General features: G+C 37.9%; 2 long non-coding RNA genes across 4 annotated transcripts in view; both read left to right on the top strand.

Moving 5' to 3' along the window:
• Positions 1-18,472, top strand: part of LOC126291930 (uncharacterized) — a 108,269-nt gene extending 89,797 nt beyond the window's left edge. For 2 of the 3 annotated variants that reach the window (XR_007551938.1, XR_007551936.1), the window contains exons 4-5: positions 18,043-18,087; positions 18,416-18,472. This is a non-coding gene — a long non-coding RNA (uncharacterized LOC126291930). The remainder of the gene's footprint in view (positions 1-18,042; positions 18,088-18,415) is intronic. The other variant, XR_007551934.1, reaches the window with a different exon arrangement.
• LOC126291932 (uncharacterized) lies at positions 10,096-17,124 on the top strand. Its single transcript, XR_007551940.1, has 3 exons — positions 10,096-10,179; positions 13,306-13,354; positions 17,066-17,124. It is a non-coding gene; the product is annotated as an uncharacterized LOC126291932 (long non-coding RNA).
• Positions 18,473-18,678: the final 206 nt, after the last annotated feature.

Raw genomic sequence — 18,678 nt, 5'->3', positions numbered from 1 at the left:
GCTTATTCATCTCCCACTACCTACTGCAACCTACATCCTTCTGAATCTGCTTAGTGTATTCATCTCTTGGTCTCCCTCAACGATTTTTACTCTCCATACCGCCCTCCAATACTAAATTGGTAATCCCTTGATGCCTCAGAACATGTCCTACCAACCGATCCCTTCTTCTGGTCAAGTTGTGCCACAAACTTCTCTTCTCCCCAATCCTATTCAATACTTCCTCATTAGTTATGTGATCAACCCATCTAATCTTCAGCATTCTTCTGTAGCACCACATTTCGAAAGCTTCTATTCTCTTCTTGTCTAAACTATTTATCGTCCATGTTTCACTTCCATACATGACTACACTCAATACAAATACTTTCAGAAATGACTTCTTGACGCTTAAATATATACTCAATGTTAACAAATTTCTCTTCTTCAGAAACGCTTCCCTTGCCATTGCCAGTCTACATTCTATATCCTCTCTACGTCGACCATCATCAATTATTTTGCTCCACAAATAGCAAACCTCCTTTACTACTTCAAGTGTCTCATTTCCTAATCTAATTCTCTCAGCATCACCTGACTTAATTCGACTACATTCCATTATCCACATTTTGCTTTTGTTGATGTTCATCTTATATTCTTCATCTTATATCCTCCTTTCAAGGCACTGTCCATTCCATTCAACTGCTCTTCCAAGTCCTTTGCTGTCTCTGACAGAATTACAATGTCATCAGCGAACCTCAAAGTTTTTGTTTCTTCTCGATGGGTTTCAAAACCTACTCCGAATTTTTCTTTTGTTTCCTTTACTGCTTGCTCAATATACAGATTGAATGACAACGGGGAGAGGCTACAACCCTGTCTTACTCCCTTCCCAACCACTGCTTCTCTTTCATGTCCCTCGACTCTTATAACTGCCATCTGGTTTCTGTACAAATTGTAAATAGCCTTTCGCTCCCTATATCTTACCCCTGCCACCTTCAGAATTTGAAACAGAGTATTCCAGTCAACATTGTCAAAACCTTTCTCTAAGTCTACAAATGCTAGAAACGTAGGTATGCCTTTCCTTAATCTTTATTCTAAGATAAGACGTAAGATCAGTATTGCCTCGCGTGTTCCAGTATTTCTACGGAATCTAAACTGATCTTCCCTGAGGTCAGCTTCTACTAGTTTTTCCATTTCTCTGCAAAGAATTCATGTTAGTATTTTGCAGCTGTGGTTTATTAAACTGATAGTTTGGTAATTTTCACATCTGTCAACACCTGCTTTCTTTGGGATTGGAATTATTATATTCTTCTTTAAGTCTGAGGGTATTTCGCCTGTCTCATACATCTTGCTCACCAGATGGTAGTTTTTTGTCACGACTGGCTCTCCCAAGGCCGTCAGTAGTTCCAATGGAATGTTGTCTAGTCTGGGGGCCTTGTTTCGACTCAGGTCTTTCAGTGCTCTGTCAAACTCTTCACGCAGTATCATATCTCCCATTTCATCTTCATCTACATCCTCTTCCATTTCCATAATATTGTCCTCAAGTACATCACCCTTGTGTAGACCCTCTACATACTCCTTCAACCTTTCTGCTTTCCCTTCTTTGCTTAGAACTGGGTTTCCATCTGAGCTCTTGACAATCATACAAGTGGTTCTCTTATCTCCAAAGGTCTCTAATTTTCCTGTAGGCAGTATCTATCTTACCCCTAGTGAGATAAGCCTCTGCATCCTTACATTTGTTCTCTAGCCATGCCTGCTTAGCCATTTTGCACTTCCTGTCGATCTCATTTTTGAGATGTTTGTATTTGTTTTTGCCTGCTTCATTTACTGCATTTTTATATTTTCTCCTTTCATTTCTACTAGCCCTCGTCTTTTTACGTACTAGATCCTCTGCTGCCTTCACTACTTCATCCCTCGAAGCTACACACTCTTCTTCTACTGTATTTCTTTCCCCCATTCCTGTCAATTAATCCCTTATGCTCTCCCTGAAACTCTGTACAACCTCTGGTTCTTTCAGTTTATCCAGGTCCTATCTCCTTAAATTCCCACCTTTTTGGAGTTTCTTCAGTTTTAATCTACAGGTCATAACTAATAAATTGTGGTCAGAGTCCACATCTGCCCCTGGAAATATCTTACAATTTAAAACCTGGTTCCTAAATCTATGTCTTACCATTATATAATCTATCTGATACCTTTTAGTATCTCCAGGGTTCTTCCATGTATACAACCTTCTTTCATGATTCTTAAACCAAGTGTTGGCTATGATTAAGTTGTGTTCTGTGCAAAATTCTACCAGGCAGCTTCCTCTTTCATTTCTTAGCCCCAATCCATATTCACCTACTACGTTTCCTTCTCTCCCTTTTCCTACACTCAAATTCCAGTCACCCATGACTATTAAATTTTCATCTCCCTTCACTATCTGAATAATTTCTTTTATTTCATCATACATTTCTTCAAGTTCTTTGTCATCTGCAGAGCTAGTTGGCATAAAAACTTGTACTACTGTAGTAGGAATTTATTGTGCTTCAGACAATAAGTGAAATTTACTAGTGTGTAGTAACACTTCGATCAGCATGAAACATTAAAATGCAGTTGCATTTATATAGTGCTAGCATGAGTACATGTCGCACTGCTGTTTAGTGAAAAATAACTCCAAAGCACACAGTACAATGACAGGCATTAATGACAAACATACTTTCAGCACAACATGTGCTAATGCAACATGCAGATACATACCGGTACAACATCTCTATCTCGTCAGGAAACTGTTGACAGCATGGGCACTCTGGAAGGGAAAAAAAGCATACATCATTACTTCGTCACAAATATCTGAACAGAGTTTAACTGATTGATCGTATTTTAACTTGGCCACAATAATGCGTTCACTCTGCTGTTTGTGGTAGCTTACCCGCATTCCTATTCGTTATTAAACCTACTCCTGCATTACCCCTATTTGATTTTGTGTTTATAACCCTGTAGTCACTTGACCATACGTCTTGTTCCTCCTGCCACCGAACTTCATCAGTTCCCACTATATCTAACTTTAACCTATCCATTTCCCTTTTTAAATTTTCTAACCTACCTGCCAGATTAAGGGATCTGATATTCCACACTCCGATCCGTAGAATGCCAGTTTTCTTTCTCCTGATAATGACATCGTCTTGAGTAGTCCCCGCCCGGATATCCAAATGGGGGACTATTTTACCTCCGGAATATTTTCGCCAAGAGGACGGCATCATCATTTAATCATACAGTAAAGCTGCATGCCCTTGGGAAAAATTACGGCTGTAGTTTCCCCTTGCTTTCAGCCGTTCGCAGTACCAGCACAACAAGGCCGTTTTGGTTATTGTTACAAGGCCAGATCAGTCAATCATCCAGACTGCTGCCCTTGCAACTACTGAAAAGGCTGCTGCCCCTCTTCAGGAACCACACGTTTGTCTGGCCTCTCAACAGATACCCCTCCGTTATGGTTGTACCTACGGTGCGGCTATCTCCAGATTCGATCCCCGGTGGGGTCAGGGATTTTTGCCTTCCTCGAGATGACTGTGTGCTTGTGTTGTCCTCATCGTTTCATCATCATTCATGAAAGTGGCGAGACTGGACTGAGTAAAGGTTGGGAATTTGTACCTGCATTGTTAACCGTGCTGTTGAGCGCACCGAAACATCACCATCATCAACAATGCATTTACTTCACCCATCTTTCATTTTCCTAATATTGCAACTATAGAATACTAATTTTTGGAGATATAGATAGTGAAATAAAGTTAAAGATGTCAAAGCAGCGTCACCCATTGAATATGTTAAGATCACATGATCTATATTGTGGCTTAGTAGCGTACATACTTGCCTGGTAAACAGGAAACCTCAGTTCGATTCCTGGCCTTGGTTTGTATTTTCACTCACCGTTTCAGTCTTCATTCATGAAATCATATCTGTACGATATCACTAAAGTCTCTGAAAACTGTTGCCATTTCATTAGCAAAGTACTGCTTGCAACCCCTACTCCAGGTGGTGGTGGTGGTTAGTGTTTAACGTCCCGTCGACAACGAGGTCATTAGAGACGGAGCGCAAGCTCGGGTTAGGGAAGGATTGGGAAAGAAATTGGCCGTGCCCTTTCAAAGGAACCATCCCGACATTTGCCTGAAACGATTTAGGGAAATCACGGAAAACCTAAATCAGGATGGCTGGAGACGGGACTGAACCATCGTCCTCCCGAATGAGAGTCCAGTGTGCCAACCACTGCGCCACCTCGCTCGGTCCCCTACTCCAAATCCGTAAGTATCTATCTGCTAACAACATTCTTAGTGTTGTGCTTGGACCTTTCCTTTTCATAAAAAATATGTGAATTCCTAAGGGACCAAACTTCTGAGGTCATTGGTCCCTAGACATACACACTACTTAAACTAACTTCTGAGGTGCTAAGAACAAGACACACACCCATGCGCGAGGGAGGACTCAAACCACCGGTAGTAGGGGCCACACAGTATATGATATGGCACCTCAGATAACGCAGGCACTCCACGCAGCTCTCCTTTTCATGATTCACATAAATGATTTATATGCAGATGACACCACCTTTGATACAGTTGATAGGGACTCGGACACACTCAAGCAGAAAAGTACACAATAACTCAGAATTTCCATTACATGGTTCTGAGTAAATTAATTACAGATTAACCACTCTAAATATTCTTGAAGTACCTCACTTAAGCTTCTTGGCATTCATCTCAATTTTCAATTACCATGGGAAACTCGCACAAACTACGTACACACAAAGTTAGCCCAAGTCACATATTTGCTACGTAAACTTATAACTTGTGTGACTGACATGCTATTGCTGAACACTTATCCCTTTTTGCACAGCCACCTCATTTATGCAATACTGTTAAGAGGGGAAAATAATATTTATTTGGCAGAAAATTGCCATGTCGTGCATTGCTGAGTAAAAAACTATGCATCATGTACTGACACATTCCTCTCTTTTCTCAGCTGCTCGGTGCATACCAAGGAAATCCAAGACAGCCATGAATTGTAAAAGATTATGCATAAGTGTGACCCATGTCAAAGCAGATGATTTAGATCCCAGTCACAAAAATAAAAAAAAAACCTAAAATAATTACACATACACAGGTACACAATTATTTAATATGTCACAAACTTCAGCACACAACATGTCCTATGTGACAGAATCAAAAATATGTTATATGAATGATCTAATCCACTAAAATTGCTGATGATGTGAACAGTATATTATTTGTGCTATTTTTGTTTATTACGTTTATATTATGTCATACTTTTCTGTGCTGTATTTTCATACTCCAATTTCTACTGAATGATTAACATGTTTAAAGCATATTTCATTTATATCTGTTAAAATGATTGTCTCAGCACAAGTACTGCCACACATATATTGCTCCTCCTTTTTACATTCTGGCTAATGTATTTATATTTACTGATTGTTACATATGTGTAGTATAATCCATTTATATTTCTGTAACATGTTCAAAATGTGACTTATTAAGCCACTATACAATGTGTGTAAAATGCTATCAGGTACATGTAAAATGCTTAAAGACAGGTCGATCAATCAATCAAATCACCATGTTATGCAGTGGTTTAATTATTCCACGATAAGCTAGTTCTGGATTTATCATGAGATTGTACAGCTGTCCCCTGGGGAAACATAGGTGCTATTCGTCGCTCTTGTGGGGATTATCATTTTGAACAAAAATCGAAAAATCCGTACAACAGTAGGTCCATCCGAGAAACGATTAGATCACGGATCTAAGTTCTGCCACGAGATTCTCCAATTTCCAGTCGACCCTGACTAGCCATAGCCCCTTCCACTGAGATCCATTGGATAATCAGGAGTTCAGAACCATCTGGACCACTCACAGGAATTTATGCCGTTGATTCCAAAGACAACGGCTGCAAAGCTAATATGTGCTTTACGGTAAGGCAGCTTTCCTTGAGTATTTATTTATTTATTTATTTATTTATTTATTTCGTGTTCTATAGATCCATATGGGAACATATCCCTGGATATAGAACGAGTCAAGGTTTTTACAGCTTATTGTTTTGTCACAGATACACTGATCTTATCATTAGATTAAAGAAACTGTTAAGTTTAGCATATACCCTTACATACTAGTTAAGATACAGGACACCTGAAAGAATATACAGTCATACATAAATTTGGGTATAGTTCTTAAGTTATACAGGTGTCATATACAGACATACATAAATTTGGGTATTGCATTAAGTTACACTGTACTTACCAAGTATGATTAATCAATTGCAGAGGTCACACAGTAAGGTTTAAGCACAAACAAGAGACTCTATGCATTTTTGCTAAGAAATTCATCAATACTGTAACAAGATTCATCTAAAAGGAACTGCTTCAGATTTTCTTTAAACTTTGGTATGTTTTCCAACCAGTTCTTTAATGTGCGGTGGGAGGGCATTAAAAATCTTGGTGCCTCCGTATAAAACCCCCTTATGGACCATGCTTTTCGTTTTTTGCTCATATTGGTTATCCAGTTTCCTTCGGGGGTTATAACTGTGGTATGTGGTATTGATTTTGAATAAGTTGCTATTTTTTTTCAAACAAAGCACATCAGAGAAAAAATCTATTGGGCAGGTGTTGTAAGGATTTGTAGAGCTCTAAACAGATCGCTGTACGAGTGCCTAGGATGTACTCCACACACAATTCTTATTGCTCGCTTCTGTGCATAAGAAGCATCAAACGAAAACAAATGTAGTTACTGTGGATGGGAGCTGTCGAGTGAATTTAAATATATTCACTTCGCATTTTTTATTTGTTGTAATGACTTATTTGAATTCTCTGATTTGATTATTAGCAAAGCAAGCATAAATCGCTTGCAGAACGTTGCAGTTATTTTTGAAAAAGTTGTGCTTCTACAAATCCGATTTTTCCCGTGGTTAAGTACATATTTAACTGAAATAGCCTATTCTTTTCCGTGGAGCATGCCAATTTATTTGAAACAGAACGTTTAATTTCACATTGTTGCCTAGTTTCAACTGTTCATTCAGCCTCTAGTCTCCATTTTCGTTTCATCGCACTTACAGCATTAACAGATCATATACAATACCATGATAAAGAATGATTCACGAGAGAATACTCGGAAAACTGGGAATCCGAAAATCACAATGAAAAGCGTAACACCAAACACGGCTACCTCATCATGAATCTGGCCGTAGCCTACGAATGCATTTTGTAACTATGATTAAGGATATGGTTTTTTTTGTAATGTGGTTTACAAAATTAGGTATTAATGATATATTCTCTAATGTTTTATTTCTTGTATGACATATGATGTTTCTATGATCTGTTACTGCTTTATGTACGAACACTGATACACTTTTACCTGAAAATGGCTGCGCAGTAGAAATTGGTTAGTAACGCGGAATGAAACACTGCCTTCACAAGAAATATTTCGACATATACGTATTACCTTCTCTAGGCTTCACGTTACTTCTTAACTACAGTCGTTTACACCTGAAATTTATAGAATTCCAATCTTTGGTACATTATTGATTAACAGAATATAGTGTTTTATCCGTGGAGGTAAAAATAAGAGGAGTTGTCATGACGTCACAAACTTGAAGCCAACCCAAGTGAAGAATCGCCATGTTAGCTACCCCAAAACATTCGCTTCTGGTGGTTTGATTCCGTTTAGTTGTGAAGTGTTTCGATAAAAAAAAAAAAATGCCAGCTTGCGTCGCTTACGGGTGTACTAATCGTTCTGATTGTAGTCTAAAGTTTAAACAAGTCTCATTTCATTCGTAAGTGGACTTATTTAAGCGCTATTTCCTTATATATACTTGAAACTCTGATGCACTGTAAAGTTTTACAGTATGGTTTTATTTCTGTGATTTGACTTCAGATTCCCCATCAGTCCATCACGAAGAGCTCTCTGGAGGTGAGCAATACACTTGGTTTTCAGTGTTTGGTTATTCCCAAGTAGCTGAAAAGTTCTGGCAAGAAATATCCTGGAAATGGGGACTAATGTTTTAAAATGCAATAATTTAATATAAAAGTTATGTAACTACATGTAGTTAGTTAAATCTTTATTAAAATGTGCGGAACACCTGTTACAGTGGTTAAATTATAAGTACTTAAAGGGTTCCATATTTGTTAAAGCAAAGTTCCCTATTGGGATAAGTCCAGGCTATTTAGATCATTACATTAGTCACTGTGTCGTCCTGTTACCCTGTAAATTGATGTTATTTGGCACACTGAATGTCACTTGGTAGGTACAATTTATGAACAAAGCAGATGTGTAAGCTACATTGGGCCTGACAATCTTACATTCCGTTCTTTTCCTTCGTAATTTAACGAATCTTTCACTTTGTTGACATGACAGATGACTTGTTCATATCATTCCTCCATACATCTACGAGACACCAAAGGAAATAAGGTAAGTTTCTTGCGAACTTGAACGTTTAAAATTGCCATTTTACTTGAAAATGCAACGAATACAAATAGGTGCCTCTAAACTATCAATCATTGCTTTTGGAGTTCTGCTTTATTAATTATCAACACAAATACAATGAAAGTGAATGGACATGGATTAAGAAAGCACGCTTTTCATAGCACATACTTATAATCTCGGTTATTCGAAGTGTATAAACAAAAAGGAATTACGGTCTGAGGCCAGAAGCGTCATATTTTCGTGTCGTATTACTGTATCGAGTACGCATTTAAAACCAAAAAAAGGTTTGAAGTTGCGTTCCTTATGCTGTGTTGTTCTCTAAAATAGTGTAACATTTACTATATAAAATAAATATCGCATGCACAAGACAGAAATAACAAACAAGAAGCAATTGCAAACACTCGTCTGCTAATGTTTTAGGGGATCCAAGATGGCGGCAGGCCCCGCCCAGTGGCTTCAAAACAACTTACAGCGTAAGTCTGTAGCGCCATCTCTCCTTATTCTACCTCCATGGTTTTATCGTCATAATCATTATCTTAGAAAACAACCACGAGAGGAATGACCGGTACTTGGCACTGCCTATACACTAAGAACATCTAAGCCTGTCTGGAAATAACAGCAATTAACGGAATAGTCCTAATAAAGAAAAAAGAATGAATCTCCATGTTCACACAACAGAAACTTTTATATAAAAAAGAAAAACTTTCTAATAAGGAATTCAAATGTACAACTTGTCAACATAAATGAAACACATTTTTTACCGAGAAGAGTAGAGCCTGTTTGCTTCATCACTATCTGTTGAAACATATCTTTATTCTCATACACGATCAAAGAAATATGAAATTAGCAAGTCCAAAATTAAGCAGTCATGCAAATTGGATGTGAGAGAATGTTTTTTGTATGCAGGCTACGTGGACTGCAACCATCTCAATGTTTTTCTTTGCTACCCGTGTGTGGAGGGTGAATACACACAGTCATTATCTATTGTGACATCTGTTATACCTTAATGCACCTGTTGCGTACATCAAGATGTACATACCATTTCGAAAATTGATTGCGAGAGTCAAAAGAAAGGTAATATTAGAGGGAAATTGTGCTTTTTCAAATATTGTTCCGACCTATTGAAACTGCGCTCCACTTGTACAACTGTGTAACTATTTTATATCAATTATATGCGTACAAGGATGGGATTTGTGCCTCCCAAATTAAGCGACAGAACTAGACTGAAGGTAATACGTTCATACAACGATGTGGAATTTTCAGTGCAACTAAGCATGTCATTTTATTACCATGCTTAGTTGGACTTACAATACGTTATATGTAAAATATGGTAATGTAGCTTCGAAAGAATGAAATCGAATATAATGTTGAAGGATGTTTCGCGTTCTGAAAATACAAAATGTGGGTTCGAGTAACGGAAAGACAACAAAGATGTCAGGATGATCATGGCATTGCGCTTGCGCAGTAAGACCATTTGCAAACAGTCATGATATATCACAACATCTTTAATCGAACGAACCGAATAACGCCAGCAAAAATGATTTCATTAGAGGTCATTTCGAAAAATTATCAGTAATTTCCGACTGAGCTTGAAAGTTGTGCGCTGCTGATGCCGGTGGTAAGGTTGGCGGCATTGAAGCAAAGATGAGTCACTGATTTCCGTCAAGGCGGAGCGCGCAGTTCTAGTTAGACGTCAGTCTTGGTGTAGCAGTCGTCAGTGTTATTTGGCTGAGTGGTAGCGGAAGCATAATGGGTAAGTCACATAAACTACAGGTTGGTTTGGGGATAGAGGACGAGCTATTGGACTAGTTAAATAAGGCAGTGGAACGCGTCGTGTTTCATTTCGCATTAATCTACTTGCGCAGCAATTTGTTCACGGTGTTAGGGTTTCTAAGTAATTCTCCGTAACCAACTTATCATTCGTCTGTTACTGTGTCATTGCGTTAGCCTCACCTGACATAGAAAACATGGATTAAATTGCCATTAGTATGGTATCATTCGATGTTGATTTGTGGTACCTTGTGTTATATACTGAATACCATATCAGACATCGGTTTCTATTAGTCTAAACAGCGTAATCATGTGCACGATTCTATTCATGTGCCATTCTAGAAGCTTCCGCCGTCCTACACAGAAATTGTACATAAACCGTGGCTAATTTACTGTGTGTATTGCGACAGAATGTCAACCATATTTTCCCCTCTTGATACCTACACACCCTCCTGAAACTGGCACCTTTTTTTCTTTCAATTAATTTTAATGGTACTGGTCACATGCTTAAGTGTACAATGTAAGATGTGCACTTAGGTTATAAGGAAATTACGAACGAACCATAGTTTACCTCCATATGCTGCTGCGTAGTCCTTGAACATGACTGCAAAATTCGCCAGAAAGTTATAGACATGTGCTGCAGCTTGCGTCAGTATTAATACATTTGCGTTATTTACCAGTAATGACAGAAGAGACTCGTGGTCACGTGCGTAGTTTATACATGAGTATAGTTTTTAATACTCAGAAATGATTGTTCACATTGAGGATATAGGCTCAAGGCTCCAGTTCGGCTCACTAAACCCCTTATGGGTACTTCGATGCAGTTAGGCCTAATGAATTTTAAGCTTCTTTTGAATATCAATTTTACAATAGCTTATTACAAAAACATGAAGTGCTATTCTTTCATACATGGAAGCACTTGCTTCTTTGTTTCTATTTGGTGTCACAATTTTATGAAAAGGTGTATCTTGCGGTTTTATGGTTTCTCCTTAAGCAACATAAGCTGATTTTTCATATTCTACGCATTTAAATAAGACATAAGAAACTTGATGTGTTGGGATATATTGGTTAAGTATTATAGTTTTATTTCTTAGTTCAGTATGGTAGTGCCCAAAGACATGCCAGAGTCAGCAGATCCATAGTTTTCTCTGTTATGGCCATGCTTACAGCTATAAGTGCATACATTCTGTTTTGGATACTTTTAAAAATTTGTAGAAATTGTCGGTAATACAGATTCTAACGATGCTAGTTGAAGTATGCTTATTTAAATAGTTTTCATATTGTTATACCAAGATAAACGTAATTTTTGACTGAGCATATGATATTAATCCTTGAAGCATAGTAAAATATACAAAAAGTTACGAAATATATAACACTTTTTTGCTAAATGTTTGAGTCATCCAAAGAATAAGAAATAAAAGTATTTTCGCAGAAAAGTTGTGCTGGAAGTTGTTACCGAGAAAATGACTGCTACTCCAAGCGTTTTATAGTATTCCCTGAACATAAAGAATTAAAAATTCGTACCTATATCCCCTAGAATATACTGTGCACAGTAGCCCACATTCTGTCTTCAGGGGTGGTGTGATGATAGACTTGGTTCAGTGCTGCACTGTAAGGAAAATCTCTAGTGAATCTATGCAAAAATGCATTGAAAAGGCATATTTTTCTCAGCCAGTAATTACAATACTTCTTAATTGTTCCATTGAATTGCTGTGTGCATGTGTAAAGAACAAATTACTTCCTAGCAATTAATAATGCAGTTATGAAAGCCACAGTTTTATAATATGCAGAGGCAAAAAGTGAGGAAAAGACTTTGTGCCTAGAATTTATTTTTTGCTTTCATTGTTGAACTTAGATTTGTTCCTACACGGTTGCGATGTACAGACTTTCAAACATATGATTTTCAAGTAATGTGTAAATTTTTCCTTACAGTAATCTAGCGTCTTGTTTTCCTTAACATGGCATAAGTGGTGCCTCTACCTTATTGTATGTGACAAAAACAGTATCATTTTGTCAAGTCACTTGGGTGTATGGAGTATAATGGATGCTGTTTCAGATTTTTGCACTTTCTTTTTAAATAAACCTGGTGCTAAGCATTGACTGTTAAAGGAAGTGTGTTGAAATTTTTGAGACCATTGGAGTGCTGTCTTGTTCCAGGCTGGGTATTTAAGTGTTCATTTTATGTCCTTGTATCTGTTTGCCTTGGAATGAAAGCCATGAGGTATAAAAACACACTGGCTGAAAATTTTAATTTTCCTAACAAGTTGTGCTCCAGTCTTGTGCATGATTTTATGATCATGACAGCTTTATATTCATTAACATGAAGCATCCCCGTAACAGTGAAACATGCCTAATGTGGCTATGTAATGGTGCATAATACACTGTCCCAAGCTGCTGGGCAGTTAATGCATGATTTAGTCTTGCCATGTCTTACGTGGATCACAAATACTTCGAAAGAGCACAATCATGAAACCCATCAGTTTGACAGAATTCATATGATCATGGCATCCAGTGTTGCTGAAGCTGCATATGGTTTTTTCCATGATTCATTTAATTTTTCATGAGCCATGTTGATTTCAGAGAGAACATCTTTGACAGTAGAGCTTGGCAGTCTTTCCTTCAGTCAAAAGGGTGGTGTCAACAACAAACATACTTGTTCTTACACACTGACCTTGACATAAAGAAGGAACTGAATTTACTGATGGACATGACCTTTCGAATTTCCCTTTACCAGGGACAAATTCAATAAAGCACCACATACAAATAATGTAAACGACAACTCAAAAATTGAAGTAGTAAACTATGTAGATAGGTAACTGCTGTTTTGCACTCACTTTAAATATAATGTTGTTAGTTGTTAGTTGCTGGTACTAGATTTATTGTAGAGATAAATTAATCTTTATAAAGTTGCTGTGTATGAAAAGTTAGGCAAAAGTCCTATCCAGTGTTTCCTGTACATGTTATGGATACACAGTGGAGATGTGTAAATTGTAGGAATGTTTTGGACTAGTGTGCATGTCATTAGTAAAAGTTAAAATACGATCAATCAGTTAAACTCTGTTCAGATATTTGTGACGAAGTAATGATGTATGCTTTTTTTCCCTTCCAGAGTGCCCATGCTGTCAACAGTTTCCTGACGAGATAGAGATGTTGTACCGGTATGTATCTGCATGTTGCATTAGCACATGTTGTGCTGAAAGTATGTTTGTCGTTAATGCCTGTCATTGTACTGTGTGCTTTGGAGTTATTTTTCACTAAACAGCAGTGTGACATGTACTCATGCTAGCACTATATAAATGCAACTGCATTTTAATGTTTCATGCTGATCGAAGTGTTACTACACACTAGTAAATTTCACTTTTTGTCTGAAACACAATAAATTCATTGGAAATGGTTAAGCTAAGAAACATTAGATCTCTTCACAGAATTAAATGGTTTGACTGTAGCTACTGAAATGGTAATATTATGTCAAAGGATTGAAGACTGCTTTTCCAATAAATCAAGCCGTTTAACATAGTTAAGTTAAACTATGTCAAATGAATGGTAGGCCCATATTTTGTAAAGTCTGTGGAGTGGCCTTTCTGTAATTATCTCAAAAAGGATAGGTTGATAGATTCCTTAGTGACAGAATAGCTGTTTCTCAGAAAAACAGATAATTAGCACTGGTGAGGCTCAAAGGCACTCAGATTTATGTGGAAGTAAAGTAATATGTTGTAATTGTCACTTTGTTACATAGAAAACTTGTAAACTGCCATAAGTGATAGTTCTCAAGTGGAGGTAGGTATGAATTCAGATACTTTCATTAGCCTAGTCCCTTTCGGACTAAAATGTGCTTAACGGTTATCTGAACGTGTTACTGGATGTCAGCTTCATCCCATAATAAGATGAGCAGTGTGATGTTGCAGTTAGGAAGAGAACCTAGGCAGTATTATTTTTACATAGACATTACTTTCGGAATGGAGGTTGTGTTGACCGTGATCTAAAGTGTAGTTTGGGGTATAGGTTGAGGAGATATTTGCCTTGCATTTGTGAAGCCAGTGAATTTGGATATGAGAGCTTGTAGTGAAATACTAAGAGTGATGTTTTTTGGACAGGAGTAGTTGGGTCTCTCAACTGTGCTGTGAAATGTGGCTGCTACGGAGTTCAGCTACTACAGGATTCCTGAAGACTGTCACATCAGCCTTTGCCGTCAGATGTCTTCTGTCATGTCTGCATCTCGAGCAATATTTGGGAAATGATATATGGACTTTAATTCTAATCAACTGAAGCTCATGTTTGGTGGCTTCTATAACTTAGAACCTATCAATAAATCTTTCAGGGCACAGGCATGGAGGATCTCTTGAAAATGTCATTACTGGTACAATATGTTGTAAGAACATGGTGGGAAACGTAATGTAATGGTTAAAGAATTTTCATATTTTGTTGTTATGCTATTAAAACTTGCTTTTTATGAAAGTGTGCACTATTAAGGCAATAGTGCTTTCATGAGATACAAAAATGGCCATTCTTAGTATAAATTATCAATAACCCATTGGTGAATTTAATAAATGACATGGCAGATTCACACTTTGGTAGTGTAATAGATACAGCCTCAGCTGTGGAGTGAGCAAGTCAAAAGTTTATAGGTTCGTTAGCTATTGTCTGTTTATTTTTGTTCTCCTCAGTGTTCCTAAGAGTTTGGGACCACCTTACTCATACAAAAATGAGGTGCCATAATAGATGTTACATGTATACAAATACTCTGGAGCTAGTCTGCAAACATGCTAGCGAGTAAAATACAATTAAGATTTTTATCGCTGCTTGATTGTGACCATTAACTATTCATCCAGTAACCACAATCACAGCACAAGGCCTGTGAGTGTGGAATCATCATTGGGCAAGCTCGAATGTATTACAAATTAAACACAAGGCAGATTGTAAAATGTCTTTGTTTTAGAACGGAAAATGCAAAAAACAAAGGGTGCAGTGAAGATTTATATGTATAAAAACAAAGATGATGGGACTTACCAAACAAAAGTGCTGGCAGGTTGATAGACACACAAACATACACACAAAATTCTAGCTTTTGCAACCAACAGTTACTTACCCCTAAGGTAAGTCTTTCTGCTCCCGGGATTGGAATGACTTCTTACCCTCTCTCTTAAAACCCACATCCTTTCATCTATCCTTCTCCTTCCCTCTTTCCTGACAAGGCAACTGCCGGTTGCGAAAGCTCGAAATTTTGTGTGTGTTAGTGTGTTATTTTATTGTCTGTCTATTGGGGCTTTCCCACTTGGTGAGTCTTGGAATCTTGGTTTTTAATATATTTTTCCCATGTGGAAGTTTCTTTCTATTTTATATATATTATATATATCATTCAATATCTTCCCAAAAACCCCCTTTGAGTACGGTTTATTGTGATGGTTTGGAAACATAATGGGAGATAAATGTGCTTTTGTACATGGTTCTTATCCTGATATTAGATTTGGTGCAGATGGTTGTTTCTTTAGTGCAGAATTGTTAGCCACCTTGCACACACTGGACCATGTCCGCTTCTGCTTGCGACTGTCCTTCACTATCTGCAGTGACTCCTTGAGCAGTTTGCAAGCTATCGGCCTGTGCTTCCCTTGCCATCTGTTGGTCATAGCTATCCAGGACTCCCTTCCTCTCCTTTGTCGTGGGTGCTCAGCAGTTTTCATTTTGACCCCAGGCCATGTTGGGATCACTGACTACGAGCTTGGTGATCGCCTGGCTAAATTGGCTACTAACAGGCCATCTCTTGCTATTGGCTTTCTGGAAATAGACCTTCGCTCAGCATTACATCGTCAGGTTTTGGGACTTTGGAATGCAGAATGGCACATTTTCTTCACTGAACAAGCTTAGGATGGTAAAGGGTACCAAAACTGTGGCGGTCCTCCTTACCGGCCTTACAGTGTGAGGTTTGGGAATACAGAAGTGTCAGATTCCACCCATCTGCTTTGATCCAAGATGTCATCAATATGGTGGAAATTGCTGTTCTAAGCATCTCCAATACGGCGCCTGTCTCACTAGATACACATGGCAACGAACACGAAAATATGTGTAGGCAATAACATCTCCCTCCAAAAATAGAATAAAACTAATGGCACAACAGCAGGATATTGGGGGTTATAGGAGTGAACAAGCTAAATAAAACAGTAAAAAAAACGCACGATGATTCCAAAACACAGAAGATGACGAACAAAAAATAATTAAAAATCTACAGAAATTGGACACTTACCTTGACCTATATAGATTAACGGCAGCTGACAGTACAAAAACACCAATGCCTAAAAGAAAAACAATGAAAATTGGAATCGTAAATTTCCCTTCACAGCCGCAGAAGGTACCAAAACACATGCACCTACATTTATAAATATGAAAATTGGAATACGTCAGTTTCCTTGATATGTATAGGTCAACTATAACTACTGATACGAAAAAACCAACACTGACAACCACGAAAAACAAAACCACAACACATCAAAACTAAAACACTCAAATATCCGTATGTAAGCTGTACCAACTGACAGTATTCATTAGCGAAGAACTCTGGTCTTACATTCACAGACTATTGCCAGGAAAAGTTCCAATGCAGTTTTATGGTATGGTGAGTTTAAAGAATAGGCAGTATATGCTCACTGGACGAAATTGGAAAGTGGACTCTCATTGGTGGTCATGTAAAAAGAATCTGCAATTGAACTTACAATGTACGGATACTTACGTAAAGCAATTGTCACTAGTAAATAATTATGTAGTTTACTTGCCAGGTGTAAATATTAAAATATCCAGTTTGTGCTTCATGCTGTAGTAACTGTTACATCTTAAGTTAGCTTGGAGCACTTCGGAGGTGACATAGGTTTTCATTTCAGATTTTACACCACAGTGCAATACAACCAAACTGCACTACCATAAGGACATCTCATTTCTGTCTGCCTGTCGGCTCAGGCTGGGACACTCGTGGTACGTATGGAAAATGAAGGTAACGTTTTGTCCCATGTTGCAAGAGTGTGTGTGGTGTGCTGTGAAATGGTGAACCTACTTTATTTGCTTCCATATTCTTGCTCAATATTGTGCTGTAGCTGATCTTTCCTCAGACGTTCCCTGTGTTCTGTGGCTGGCCACTTCAGTGTGTCAAAGTAGTATTGGGTGAATTGGTGAATAATCTATTCCTGTAATGGACTGAATGTGATTAGTGTTTGAATGGAATGTTAGTTGAGAGTAGCTAAATGCTATTTTGAAAACATTGTGTGGTTTGTACAGCATTTCTTGACGCATTTATAGCTGCATTTCTGCTGGTACTATTTTACTCTCATAGTTAACCAAAAATATTGAAGGATCGTAGTTGTGCTGATGCACATGAGAATTGCAGGTAAAATGAGTTACCTGCTGCCTTGTTCTTCCTGAAATTTTTGTGCATGTGCAATTCATTTGCAGAGCCTCCTGCCTTCTTACAGAGTACATTGTTATACTATGATTTTTGTTTTAGCTAATTGCCTCATACATAACAAATTTGCAAGTAGTTTTTGTGCCCTGTCTGAAATTTTTTTTTGTGGTTTCCTGTGCTGGTTTGCATGCTTCATAGATATTTGAAGGCACATATTTCTATAACTTGTCTATTACAACCAAAAACCTTCCTTTTCCCTGCTGATTTTTACTACCTGACTTCAGTTTATTTCTATGCCTACTTCCTCAGCTTCCTGTGAGAAGTCTAACTTAGTTTTCAGTTCCTGCTCAATGTCTTCCCACAACACTATGTTTCTAGTACCTAGCATAATTCTTAATGTTGTGTTAATGTCACTCTCAGTTGCAATGTCTCTTTCTAATGCATTTCAATTTTAATTTTCAGCTTATGGACGTCTGTATTGAATCCAGAAGCACCAGAATTTGTAAGGTATTGTATTCCCACATTTGTCTCGAAAAATTTTATTCATTTGCTCTGGTACTTATGTATCAGTCTCTGTGTGTGTGTGTGTGTGTGTGTGTGTGTGTGTGTGTGTGTGTGTGTGTGTGTGTGTGTTCCCTTATTACATGTTCTTTTGATAAACTATTTATCTCTGCCTCCTGCAAGGTGTGTGTGTGTGTGTGTGTGTGTGTGTGTGTGTGTGTGTGTGTGTGTGTGTGTGTGTGTGTGTTCCCGTATTACATGTTCTTTTGATAAACTATTTATCTCTGCCTCCTGCAAGTACCTTCCACTATTAGTAATTTTTATTTTCTTGCAGTTCAACTGTGACGGTGCAGCAGTCATCGTTACCTCCAGATGCACCTGAATTACAAAGGTATGGAATAGACATAACCAGTGGATCAGCATCACTGATAAATGTTACTGCACTAGTAGCAGTTTCAAATTTTTGTGTAAAAGCACTTAGGATGTGACACAAGGTAGCCGTCAACCTATGTAATCATTTTATGCACACATTTGATTGACTGCTGTGTGACTATAAAAATCGCATATGCAAAGCTTCCCAGTTACTAAATATGTATG

Source organism: Schistocerca gregaria, chromosome 9, assembly GCF_023897955.1.
Source record: "Schistocerca gregaria isolate iqSchGreg1 chromosome 9, iqSchGreg1.2, whole genome shotgun sequence".
NCBI classification, from domain to species: domain Eukaryota; kingdom Metazoa; phylum Arthropoda; class Insecta; order Orthoptera; family Acrididae; genus Schistocerca; species Schistocerca gregaria.
The sequence above is the reverse complement of the archived record's forward strand: the minus strand, read 5'-3'. Positions and strand labels throughout refer to the sequence as shown.